The sequence below is a fragment of the Marmota marmota genome, unplaced genomic scaffold, assembly GCF_001458135.2.
Source record: "Marmota marmota marmota unplaced genomic scaffold, marMar, whole genome shotgun sequence".
NCBI lineage: Eukaryota > Metazoa > Chordata > Mammalia > Rodentia > Sciuridae > Marmota > Marmota marmota.
In genome coordinates, this window is record NW_026000294.1 from 5,090,371 (window position 1) to 5,102,122 (window position 11,752).

Genomic DNA, 11,752 nt, shown 5'->3' on the forward strand with positions numbered 1-11,752 from the left:
GAGAGAGAGAGAGAGAGAGAGAGAGAGAGAGAGAGAGAGAACCCAAGAGATTTTTTCTCAGTTAGAATTCCACTGCTTCTTTAATGATAACTCTAGGATCCATGGTACTACTATACTATAGTATAAGATAATGGATGATTTCTGTATGAGACTTGTTGATGTGCAAGCTATCATAAAAAGAGAAAGGACATACAGAAACATATCTATTCTAATATCCAGATCAAGAGGCATGTCTTCTACACTGCACAAACCCTTCATCAGTTTCTTTTAGTTGTTTTTCCAGAACAGAGTCCTGGGATAATTTATTACAAGAAAGTACCATCCTGAAGTAAATGACAAAATGGCAGAGAGCTAAATGACTCTGATTCTCTAAACCAGAAGTCCAGCTCTGCCATTAGCTGGCTCTATGACTTTGAAGAAGTCTCATCAGTATTCAGGATCTTACTTTTCCATCTCTATAGAGAAGGTATTGGACGTCATGTTCTCTATTTCTTTTCAACTCTGAGGTTCTATGAATCTATGTGCATTTCAGTAAAGGGCCTCTACGTTATGCTTTTGTGACATGCTGCTCCAACCACTATCACTCAATTTACTGCTTTGTGTTGATTTTTGATGTTTATTTACTCTTTTGCCATTAGGCTGAAAACTTCTTGGTCAGGCACATACTATGACACTCAGTAGGTACTCAAGTAAGTTATTATTGAAATAAACTAGAATGATTTCTGATACCATGTCTAATAGTCTTGTTCTCTGAACAAACTTGAAAATTGATGTTACAGCAGCCAAGGGAATGCCATTCTAAAGCCCCATTCCTTCATTCTTGAGCCCCTCAGAAATGAATAAGGGTAAGATGTATGCAGAAGTAGTGAGAAGAGGAAGCAACTCTGACAAAGGAAGGACTCCTTGAATCCTCTGTTAATCATATTTACTGCCTCTTTTCTGGCTTCTGTAAGCAGCTGGAGACCTGAATTTCTTTTTTCCCCTTTCTAACTAATAGTCCTGTGGATTCAGTTGGAATCTAATTTCTAAGAATTCACCTTCATTGTTTCTCTCTGGCCTGACTTAGAAACTACATCCCTGCTAATCAATTCATGTCTTCTGTGGTGTCTTATTATTTTTTGTACTACTTTCATACTAAAATAGAGGGGAATGATTCTCCCTTGCCTTATGTAGTTCAGTACCTACCCGGTCCAGCATCAGGAATATTATCAGGAGGCATAAGGTAAGAGGAAGCCCTTGTTTAAGATTCCAGATGTAAAGCAAATGGTGACCGCAACATGGTTCCTGTACTTCGGGATCTGGCTGGAGAAGGTGACCAGCTGGGGGAGATTTCATTTATATTTAGACTTGTTCCAACCACAAAATTAACAGAAGAATAAATAAAAATGGAAGAAGAGAGATTAAAGAGTATGATTTGGTGAGAGAAACATTTCAAGTTTGTTTGCTTTCCAATTTTGGAACTTGGCCCATCTTACCTAAATAGCAACCCTCTCTCCCACGTAGCCCTGAATAATGCACAGTGGGAGGGGGACAAAAAGCACATTGTAATAAAAGCCTTGGCTTTATTACACCACAGTCTCCTTTTGTCACCACAAAACTTAAGATCAAGGATTAAATCAGAACAAGGCAGCGCCAGAATCAGGAGGCTGGGTTTAGTCAGTCATGGCCTTCTTCTGCCCGAATGGTGACTATACCTGGGAGCAATGAGGTTCTCACAAACAAGTCTTGTTTAGGTATGACGTTCTAGATAGCTACATCCTCACATTTAGAAGTCTAGGCTGTCAACGCTAGAAGAGATCTGAAAGATCATCAAGGCTGTTTCTGAAGGCTACTTGATATGCAGTGAGGGCTTTGTTCATTAAAAATCATACACAGAATGAAAGATAAACAAGAGGAAAAAAGTGCTCTGAAAGAGTGAGGGGATAGGCTCAGAGGCCACCTTTTCAATTTCCTTTTCCTATTTAAGTGCCTTGTGAAGTAGCTCTTCAGGGCCCCAAGGAATACATTTAAAAAAAAATATATCAATCTACTCCAATTTTCTCATGTTGTAGATGATAAAACTAAGGCCAAAGGTCACTCTGAAGTTTGATTCCTTTCCACATCTAGAATCCAAATTTCCTGGTTATTGATTCAGGGACCTTTTATGATTTTATGCTTCATCATTTTTGGAAACTTATACTTAGTTCCTATAGGTTAGGATACTTTTTCCTTTATAGCAATACTGAAAACTGAGATAGTTCTTGTAAATTCCTTTTGCAGTGACAACTACATTGAAACATTTTTTTGTGTGTGGCTGAGGCAATAGAACAATCTAGATCTCAACAATTGGTCAATAATATAAACACAAAATGTTAAAATATATTTTTCTCCTGAAGCAGAAAAATTGATTTGATTTTATCTTAATGAGTTGTGTGATCATCTAGAGGTAGAATGTGTAAATCAGGAAGATGGCAGAAGCGTTATGGACTCAGAGGTAAATAGGGTGTTAAAGAGATCCCAGTTGGCAGTGTGTATCCGGGAAGTTCTAAATATCACTAGAATTTAGAGGACCTCTAAACTCAAGTCACTAGAAAAGGTGTTTTCAATAGGTAGAGATGGTGTTTATAAAATATCCTATAAAGTCATTATCTACCTTTTTGTCTCAATCCTTGCTAATATACACAGCCTTATGTTTCTGCTTAATAATTTGACTTTCCAGAAGGAGATATTCCTTCCTTACAATTCTTTTATGTTTTAAGTCCTAATTTTACTCAGCTCTCTTGATAGACAATTATTTTAACTGCATCAGCTTCACCTTCCTCACATAACTAAAGAATTTCAAATTTCTAACTCTAGTTTCTCCTGAGTTTCAAATCCATTCATGGAATTTCCTACTACTGTTTATCTCCAACTGGACACTCCATATTAATCTCAAAGTTGACCTACTGAAAATAGTGGGTTAGTTAAGGTTCTCAACAAAAATCAAATGGTACACTTAAAATAGAATAATTTGTATCAGATTCATTACAAATGGATTATTTTCAAAGGAGGTATATGTAGGGGAACAGCAAGGCATAAAACAATATTCCAAGATAGTGTCCTTTAAGCTATTATCACTCCTAGGGGAGGACAAGGGAAGGAGAGGAGTTGCTAGAGTCTGGTAGAAGAGACACTTCTAAAAATTTGGCCACCTTGAAAGGAGCAGTGTTTTTCAGTCCAGAAATTAAAGGAAAATTACCATAGAGAATCCCTGGGCATAAGAATCCTTTCCTCACTGCTTTATATCTAATTTTCTGATGGTATCTCATGTTGGCTGAACTCAGAGGCATAAGTGCTTACAACATTAATTCCATTCAGGCCAACTTTTCCGAGAGTGAATTTTGAAGGTAAAATGTTATGTGTATGCATATGCATACATATTTGTTTTTGTGTGTGTACATGACCACATGTATATGTATGCATACATATATGTATATGTATGTGTGTATATCATCTCCTTCAACACATATTTTTGTTTCCCATTTAACATCAAAAGCACATTTTGCTATGAATTGCATGTGAGGCCTGGCTTAACCATTTTCAAGGTCCTCAAAGGAAGAGTATAGTTATCTAAAAGGAGGTTGCAGTGAACCTACATGACGGCATCAAGTATTCTAAGACACAAGGATTACATGATTATATGTTTGAAATATATTGGTGTGTATCTCAGTTGTCAAGCAGGTAATTAACATTCATAAGGCTTTGGTTTCAATCCCCAGGAACTCCTAAAATCAAAACTGAAAAAAAGTGGACAAAAAGATTAAAATTATGGTATACAGTAGATCTTGTAAGAGCCCTTAGTAGCATAATGTGCACTATAAATTTCTTTTTTTAATTTTTAAAATTTGTTCTAATTAGTTATGCAGACAGTAGAATGTATTTTGTCATATTATACAATATGGAGTATAATTTCTCATTCTTCTGGTTGTACATGTTGTAGACTTACATAGGGTAATATTGTCGAATTCATTCTACCTTTCCTATTCCTATTCCCCTTTGTCTAATCCAAAGTACTTCTATTCTTCCATAACCCCCTTTATTGTGAATTAACATCTGCATATCAGAGAAAACATTTGGTCTTTGGATTTTGGAGAATGGCTTATTTCACTTAATGTGATATTTTCTAGTTCCATCCATTTACTAGCAAATGCCATAATTTAGTTCTTCTTTAGGGCTGAGTAATATTCCATTGTGTATATATACCACATTTGTTTATCTATCTATTGAAGGACATCTGGGTTGGTTCCATAGTTTAGCTATTGTGAATTGAGCTGTTATAAATATTGATGTGGATGCATCATTGTAGTTTGCATCATTTAAGTCCTTTGGGTATAAACTGAGGAGTGAGATAATTGGGTCAAATGGTGGTTCTACTCCCTTGTTCTTAGTAATTTATAATGCACAATAGCAGAATGTGCATTATAAATTTCTAAGAGCAAAGCATCATTTGGGTATGAAATTACCCTTTTGTAGAGGATTTCGTGGAAACTCATATTCTAAATAGTATGCTTTGAGAAATACTGGTCTAGTTTAATCTTTGTTTTTGACAGAAAATTGAGATTCAGATAAGAGAAATAATTTTACCTGAGATTTCTATTTGGCTCAGTGGCTGGTCCAGAACTCATGCCTAGATCTTGGGAATCTGTGGTATACTGCTGCTTGCACCATATCACATTCCCTTAGTAGCTTCCCTTAATAGCAGTCTATTTTTAATTTGTCTTCTATGACTACCTAAGCTTTTTTGAATTTTATTTCAATTTCCACTTTATACTACCTATTAGGGTAACAATTGTGTTCAATTGCTATTTTCTGTGTAATATAGCACTTTCTTTTATATGCCTCAAAATGTTCTCTTTCAAAATAGCTTTGAGGAAAGAATCTTCAAGTTCTCTTATTCTGCATTTTTTAAACAAGGCTATTTTACCCCTCTTCATGTCTTTTGGGATAATGGTCCTTGATTTTCACTTCTTCTCAGTTCTGTCTTTATAACACAAAAGCACGTGGAACTGGAAGTTAGGAGACTGTGATCCAGTTTCAACTATGCTATTAAGTATAGTGAGAAAGAAGAAAGATGGAGGAATAGGATTACCCTTTGTGTGGTTCTGCAAGTGAGAAAAGTCAGAAACAGAGGATAAATTATATGCCAAAGAGAGAAAGTGAGGGAATACTCAGATAATCAATAAAGTAGTGACAGAGAATCTAAACAGCAGAGAGAATAGGAAAGACATCAAAGAGAAAAAGTTTGTTCTAATGGCGTGGCTCCCTGGTGAGAGAAGGAAAAACAGACCTCACAAGAATATGGTAAGCTGGAAAATGCAATCAACCCAATAATAATTACGGAGCAGCAGTCTTAACTGCCCAAGAAATCTATGGTTCAAACAAACTTTAAATCCTTTTGGAGGAATTTGGCCTGAGAGTGACTCTTTCTGGGCAGCAAGCTAACTTTAGAGAAAAAATTCAATACATAGGTCAACAACACCTCAGAATACTACTTAGAATCCATCTTAACAGGGCCCTTTCTTAGGAAATAAACTAAACATACAGCAACCACAATTCAGAGTCCCTGTGGACCTGTGGCACAATATTGATTTGGAGGGAGACAACCATGCAAGACAGTCCTGGCTGGATGAGTGACACACATATGTCTGCCTAGTGGTTTGAACATCTGAGGAGTGGAAGCTGAAACAGAGTTTCAGTCAAGTTACACATGGTGTTGAGGGGGAACCAGGTCTGAGAATTCTGAGACCAATGGGGGAAAATTCTCAGGTCCCCAAAGCTGCATCAAATCTAGTACAGAACTTGCTGGTTTGACTGCTTCCCTCCCATGTCCAGAGACATCCTGTGTATATGTCTCAACTTGAACATTTTCCATGTCCCTGGTGCACACCTGCTGTATTCTGTGGGGCTGAATATACAGGCTCCTGGCAGAGCCCACATAATGCTGCAGCTCAGGTGGTGAGGAGGTTTTGCTGCAGCCCAGACAATAACCACATTACCAGGTACACAGATTGTTTCCAATCCAAAAACTCAGCTAGGAGGAATTTTTGACTCATTTTTTTTTTGATTCTTTGTTTTGCTTTTTCCTTTTCCTCGATTCATTCTGTCATTTATTATTTTTATTTTGGTATTTTTCATTACTATCTTATTTTAATTTTTGATTTGTATCTTAATAGGATTTTTTTGCTTCTATTCCCCCATTTTACCCTTTTTTATTACTTTTTAACTTTTACTTTTTTCTGTATTTTCTCTTTTCTATTGTTATTAGTGTTGTGGTTGTTTTTATTTTTAATTGCTACTGTATTTTTATATATGATCTGTTTTGATGTTATGGGTATTACTATTTATTTTCTTCCTTCTGAGTGGATCTGGGGATCAAGCCTGGCACCTTAAGCATGTTGGGTGGGGGCTTTATTGCTGAAATACACCCATAGCCCAGTTAAAAGAAATTATGCCATGACCTATTCTCACTCAAACCTTGCAAACACTTCAACTTGAAGAATATGGGAAATTAAAGTGCTCAGCCAATGACTCAGCCCCAGGTAGGCATGTCTGACGGGGCAGAAGTTCCCCTCTTGTACATTTTCCCCATAGCAACAGCAGACAGTAATAACACAACTGTTTTGGACACTGTACCTATTAGGGACCTCAGCATATTTCACTCCTATATTCTTGCTGATAGCACACTGTTGTCAAGACTGGAGGAAAATGGACTGAAGGCTAACTCTAATATTCTGCTGTCAAAAACTCAAAAGATATACTTACATACACATGATTACTGCAGTGCTATTTGCAATATCCAAGGTGAATTCAGCCTGTGTGCTCATCATCAGATTAATGGAAAAATAACATGTGGCAGATATAAAAATAGAGTAATATAAAGAAGAATGAAACCACATCATTTGCAGGAAGATGGATAGAACTGGAGGATATCATGTTAAGCCAAATATCACATTAAGTAAGTGTAGTAAGGAGGGTGGATACATATAAGCACAATATGTAAGAATATATAGAAATGTCACAGTGAAACACATTAACTTCTATTTTTATTTATTTTATTTTAAAAATATTTTTATTATTTATTGATGGGTCTTTATTATTTGCTTACATGTGGTGCTGTGAATCAAATCGAGTGCCTCACACATGCTAGGCAAGCATTCTACCACTGAGCCACAACCCCAGCCCCTAACTTGTATTTTTATAATACTAGGATTAAACTCAGGGACAGTCTTCCTCAGTGAGCTATATCACCAGCCCTTATAATTTTATTTTATCTGTTTTTTATTTTGATACAGGATCTTGATAAGTTGCAGAGGCTGACCTCAAACTTGTAGTCTTCTTACCATAGCCTCGTGAGTACCTGGGATTGAAGGTATATACCACTGTGACAGGCTTAATTTTTATAATTAAAGAATATACATAATATTTCCAATGTATCTGCATCTTCATTTTGTAAAATGGTATAAGTTGTCATTGAATGCCTCTTTGCTGTCAGCAAGGGCTGTATTTAAGCAGCCATCCCTACTCCATATAATTTGTAGGGACACACAGATAAACTCTGGTTAACAGAATAGCTTTAATATTTTTTCATGTAAAGTGTCAAATGATTGTTTTCATAATTTTTATTCTGAAAAAAGTTTGAAATATGTAGAAAAGTAGTCATACACTGAACATCTCTTCACCCAAATTCTTATATTCATTAATTGATAGCATTTTAATTACTTTGTACCCTCATTCTTTCTTTCTTTTACTTGTTTACTTATCCTCTCACTTTCTCCATACCCTTCTCTATATATTGGGTATATATATTTAACTTTCTTTTGAGAAGAAAAGAAAGTTAAATATATATAATTAAGTTTAGTTAACATCAATAAAGAATACATCAACAAGTGATTTGTTCTTATGCATACAGTCAATGGATGGCACAAAAAATCCTAAGAAAATTCACTGTTTATAGATAATGAGAATCCAGAATTTTCTACCACACCAAAATTTTCTTTTCCTGAGTTTCTCTCTTTTAGGGCACAGTTTATCTTTCCATAAATAAAATCAGTAAAAAATCCCAGGGGACCAAGATTAACTAAGTTAAATACATTTTTACATCACTGAGGTTTCCAGACTGTACAAGGTCACAGAAGCAGTTGTGCACCACTGAGCCCTGGATACAGGAACTGGCAGGAATGAAAATGGACTGTGAAGGGATATGACCCACAGTGATACTGGGGTGATGTTCCAGAACCATCAACAATAGAAGGTGTCTTGGTTTTTTAAAAGATGCATAATCCTTTGGGAGTCTCCCCAAGAAAATGCATTTAAATTCAAACTAATGCATATATTTCATAGACTCTATGAAACATATCCAGTGAATTTTCAGAGATCTAATACCTCAGATTAAGAACTGTTGATCTACACTTCCACCAGAAACCTATTTACTCCTACTATTGAAGAGTCAGCTGCACACCACTTCCCTTTCCTTCTCAGACTTATGGCTGCAATAATAGATGAGTCATACCTGTTGTGAGGAGTGGAGTTGGCCTACAGACTAGTAAGGACTCTATTTATTTCTTTAATTATTGTCCTTTTTTGAATTATTTCAAAGTTGGTCCACAGATCTCCAGGATACTATAGCATTTCTTTTCTTCTCACGAGACTCCTACTATGGGTCAATGTTGACCAGGAGCATACAGAAAATTACACCATCAAGAACCCACTGGCGAATGTATCAGAATTGGTAGTCTGTCAGTCTCTCTACCATGTCAGATTAAGGAAAGTACCAGGAGGCTGATATTAGGCAACCTCCCTTTCTAGGTGACAGCCTTAAAACAGAGACAACTCAAAGAAGATCTGGGATTAGAATAGTTCTAATCACATAAAGGACTTCTAGCAAGGCTCAGTGGTAGAGCACTTGCCTAGGGTTTGATCCCCAGAACCATAATGATAAAAATAACAATAATAATAATAATAATAATAATAATAATAATAATAAATAAAACTCCTCTTCTAGGTCCTAGATAAAGTGCATTCTATATCAAGGCCAAAGAGCTGAAGAAGACTCCTTTTGGTTGGGGGTCTCAGATTGCTCTTGCAACTGAGATCATCTTTGTTCTGTCACTCTGGGTCCCAAGAGCCTTGGCCAGGTGTGAGGAAGTTTGGTCTTGGCAATTACTCATGCCTTGGACAGATGAATAGTTGTAATCCATCTAGTCCCTCAGTTGAACCTGTTTGTATATTCCAAGCACTGTGAACACAGATGTTCAGAACCTCTTTACAATTAAGATGCCAAATATCTGTAATCTTTCCCCAGATCTGACAAAACTTCTGGGACCTTGAGGCAAAGAAAGAATTTGTGACTATCACTGAAGCTGCCTTGAAGGTGGCCATTAGAAAGTTGAACCCACAATTTTCACTGAGAATCCAAATCCCAGGCCACTTTTTATTTGCTTGGACTGAGGATTAAGAAAAACAACACAAAAAATATGCTGTAAGTGCCAGTGAAACCAAATTTTGTGGCAATTTTGCGGGGACTTCTCCATAGGACTTGCCCAAGCACAAGCAAAGGATCCACCAATAATCCAATGCATACTACACCCACATCAAACCTGGTGAAAAGAGCCAATGATGGTCCTGAGACACAAGCCTGCATAGAAAGGCCCAGAGCCTGGCATTTTTGTCCATCACAGCAAATACCTTCCTATTGTGGACATTAGGACAGAGGGGCTGGCAATATGCAGATGAGCTATTCCATACCAACTCAGTCCAAAGCAGCAGGTCACAGGTCTCCTCTGCTTCCTCATGGTGGCCTCCAGACATCACAGGTGTAACACCTATTTACTGTGGGTGTCCTCTCCCTCTGTATTCCCTCTTCACTTCTATTCTGTCATTTCTACAGGGATTGGAGGCTGCCCTCCACTCTCCAAGCCAGAGAACAGGCAGAAATTTCAGCAGGGGATCCTGGTAAGTAATTAGCCACAATGTCTAGATTAGGGTAATGATGAGAGAAGTGCTGGCTAAAAAACTGACAGAATTTCCAAAAGGTAAATTTCTGTGTATTCACACCTAATCTTCTACAGTGGTGCAAAAAATTTCTACCATCCCTTATCATTGACAAAAATTTTTGTCAAGTCCAAACCTAATGTAAAGTGATGTAGGTAGTTTTTTCCTCATGTCTACATCTTTGTAGTGATGGTTGAGGCCTCTGCTGTGAAAGTAGTTGTCACCCATGCAGGGCAGTGCCAAGGGCTGGTAGAGCTTCTCAGCTGGCTATTTTCTCAATCTCGTCCAAATCATCCATGTCTAATCTTTCTATCTCTTATTAAAATGCTCCTGGATTCTATTCAGGATGTTTATGCTGTGCTTGATATGTTCACAGTCAGTCCCCTCATGCCAAAGTGACCAGTGCACCCGACCCAGTACAAGTAGGTAGTGTTGTCTGGGTTCCCATCCTTGTCCAGAGGAAAATTGAAGTTGATAACAACAGGCACTTGGTCAACATTGATACCACAAGCTTACACCTTGGGGGTCACCAGAACCTTCTCTTTACCCTCTCAGAAGCACTCAATAACAGCAGTTCTCTGCTCCACCATTATTTCTCCACTCAACAGGGCCACTTGGGGGCCTTCTTTTGAGAACTCTGCTGCCAATCAACTAGCTATTTTACAGATATGGCAGAAGATCATGGCTTGAGCGATGGTGATGGCCCCATACAGGCTGCACAAGGTCTAGAACTTCTCATCTCTGTTACTGCACAGGTCATAGTACTGCTTGATGATGTCCAAAATCTCCTGCTCACACTTTAGTTTGATAATGTTGCTCATAACTACTTTCTGAGCAAATTTCAACATAGAGACTTCAAAGGTGGCAGAGAAAAGCAACATCTGATAGTTCTTGGGCAGCATCCTCTGGATATGGATGCTCTGATCTTGGTGGCCCTGAGTGGCTATCATCATGTCAGCCTCATCCAGAACAAATATCTTGATTCTTTTTGTGTCAATTTGGAGCCCCAGTCCAGGATGGTCCTTGGGGTACCAATGACAATCTTCTCACAGATCTTGGGATCTCTTTCAAATTTATTGCCACAAACAGCATAAGTTAGCTTCAGTTCAGGATAAATTTTGTCCATTTGTTAATTACTTTTCCTGTTTGAAGGGTGAGCTCATACATGGGGGAGAGGCACAAAAATTTGGGGGTATCTCTTTGAAGGTTCTATTTGGCTCTTTTACCAGTACCAGACTGAGGCTGGACAATTAAGTTCTGTGGGGGTTCAGGAAACATCAAAGGCAATGAATTCTCTTGGATTTTAGATGGACAGTTGAAACCCATGGCATAGACTCCTTGGAGAAGCTGTGGTTTTAGGTGAAGCTCTTCAAAAGACTTCACTGAGTAGAGCCACGAAGTTCAGATTCCTTTGCAGGACTTCCACTTGTTTAGTGTTATCCACAAGTTTGCTTTGGATAAGCTTGTTGAGTAAAGACTGGGCAGCTCTGTCTTCTTTCTCTTCTTCATCTGTCTTATCTGCATTATTATTGGTCTTAACAACAGCACAGATTAGGCTGCTGCTTCCTGCTCATCCACGAACAGGGCCACAAGTTGGTGGCCATGGTCCCCAGCATGGGTGGGATGTGGCTGCTGGTGGGTGCCCTGGCAGGCACAGCAGGATCTATGTTTAGCTTTTGCTAGACCATTTAAAAGTTAATTTCAAACATCACAACTTATTATACCAAAATAATCCTACATATAC

General features: G+C 37.8%; 1 pseudogene; it reads right to left on the reverse strand.

The window, feature by feature from the left end:
- Positions 1-10,267: 10,267 nt before the first annotated feature.
- On the reverse strand, positions 10,268-11,548 carry LOC107155657 (annotated as a pseudogene).
- Positions 11,549-11,752: the final 204 nt, after the last annotated feature.